This window comes from Lathyrus oleraceus, chromosome 1, assembly GCF_024323335.1.
Source record: "Lathyrus oleraceus cultivar Zhongwan6 chromosome 1, CAAS_Psat_ZW6_1.0, whole genome shotgun sequence".
NCBI classification, from domain to species: Eukaryota; Viridiplantae; Streptophyta; class Magnoliopsida; order Fabales; family Fabaceae; genus Lathyrus; species Lathyrus oleraceus.
The window spans coordinates 57,850,807-57,852,975 of NC_066579.1; the positions used below are offsets into that span (position 1 = coordinate 57,850,807).

Here is a 2,169-nt window from a genome sequence, read left to right on the forward strand (position 1 = left end):
AGTTGGGGATACTCAGAAAGACAAAAATATGAAAATGCAGCAGTTCAACACGGGCACCCGTGTGCCACAACATTGCCCGTGTTGTTGGTCAGGAAAAGCAAGCTTGGAGAGGAAAAAAACAGAGAGTTAACACGGGCACCCGTCTGTAGGAACACAGCCCGTGTTGATACCCCTGTAACTTAATTTGAAAATAATCATGTTGGAAAGCACACACGGGCACCCGTGTGTACACACAGGGCCCGTGTTGATGGGCGCGGCTTAGAAACTTCAATTTTTGCCATGTGAATCTATTCTGCTCAATAAGGGTAGTTTGGACTTTTTGCTTTGGGAAAATCCTTCTAAAACTATTAGAAGGCTTGGGAGAGAAAGGGGAAGGGACTTTTTGACGTACGAAAGAAAATATTGCACTAAAAAGATAGCTACTACGGAGGATTCGAAGACGGTGAGATTCAAGGGCATCGACCATTGAAGATCAAAATCTCCTAATTCTTTGTAATGTTTAATTTTCACACTATGATTTCTTTGAATACTATGAGAGGCTAAACCCCCAATGCTAGGGGGTGGTCCTGATTTGATCTGATGTTATGAATTCTAACTATGGATTTCCTATTTACTATGTTACGAATTTCAATTCAATTGTGTGATGTGCTTATGCTTTTGTATCAGACAAATACAATTAGATCTATGACTATCAATAACAGGACTGTGATTGTTAGGGTTTTCACACAATTGGGTTTATAATTGTATCACCTAGGACTAGGAACTTTTGTAAATCACCATAAACCTTGATATTGTTTATGATTAAAACCAATGATTAATTGAATGGACATTTGAGTAAGAATTGGTAGTTTAATAGTTTCTTCCTTAAGGACTTAAGGAAGAACACTCTGAGGTTAGGTGATTGAATGTTTCATGTGTATTAAGGAAATCTTGACTGAATTCATAACTGGTTAAATCAACCACTTACCCTAGCATATTTTATCTTAATCAATTATTTCTATTATCTTTTGTGTTTATTGTTATAAACTCCCAAACCAACCAAACCATTATCTTTTTGTTCAAAGAGAATCAAAGTAAAATAAGTATTTCCTATGCAATCCCTGAGATCGATACTCGGAAATAAAACTCCTTATTACTACATCGATAAAAATAGTACACTTGCTATTTTTTCGATCAGTAGTTCACTTGATCTGTTGGGACTCCTGCTAATATTTGACATTCTTGTGCAGTGGTTCTAGGGTTTCCACATAACTCACAGTTTGGAGTTATAGCAGCCATGGTGGCTGCGGGTGGTATGGTCAAGTTATCTAATTTTTGGACAAGGGCATCTACCTTTGCATGAACATGGTCAAGGCTACTGATTTCGTACATTCCACCCTTAGTTTGAGACTTTTCCATTGGAGTTCGTTCACCTCCCCATTGGCAATGGTTTTGGGCCATGTTTTCAATGAGTTGACAGGCTTCGGTGTATGGCTTATCCATGAGTGCACCGCCCGCGGCAGCGTCTATTGTAAGTCTTGTGTTATACAGAAGCCCATTATAGAATCTGTGAATGATTACCCAGTCTTCTAGACCGTGATGTGGACATATTCTCATCATGTCCTTGCATCTCTCCCACGCTTCGTATAGAGATTCCATATCTTTTTGCCTGAATCCGTTGATTTGAGCTCTCAGCATAGTAGTTTTGCTCGGCGGAAAGTATTGGGATAAGAAGACGTTCGTCAGCTCCTCCCATGTTGTAACGGAGTTGGAGGGCAAAGATTGCAATCAAGCCCAAGCTCTGTCTCTTATTGAAAAGGGAAAAAGGTCCAGTCTTATCGCATCTTGAGATACACCATTCGCTTTTACAGTATCCGCGTACTGCACAAACTTAGCCAGGTGTTCATTAGGATCTTCTGTTGGATTTCCAGCAAATTAATGTTGTTGGACGGCTGAAATGAGTGAGGGTTTCAGCTCGAAATCATTTCGATTAATAGCGGGAGCAGCAATGCTGTTGTGAGGTTCTTGTTGAGATGGGGTAGCATAGAATTTAAGAGGATGATTCTGTGGTCCTTCTTCAGCCATGTTTGGTTTTTCTTCTGATTTAGGAGGAAAGGAGATATCGGGAATACCGTATTTTTGTTGATATTCGTGTATTCGGCGTTGTCATACGGTGAACTGGACTTTTTG

The 2,169-nt window shown here is 39.8% G+C and overlaps 1 non-coding gene across 1 annotated transcript; it reads left to right on the plus strand.

Moving 5' to 3' along the window:
• Positions 1 to 1,570: 1,570 nt before the first annotated feature.
• LOC127116315 (small nucleolar RNA R71) lies at positions 1,571 to 1,677 on the plus strand. The gene has a single exon (XR_007801268.1). It is a non-coding gene; the product is annotated as a small nucleolar RNA R71 (small nucleolar RNA).
• The last annotated feature ends 492 nt before the right edge of the window (positions 1,678 to 2,169 follow it).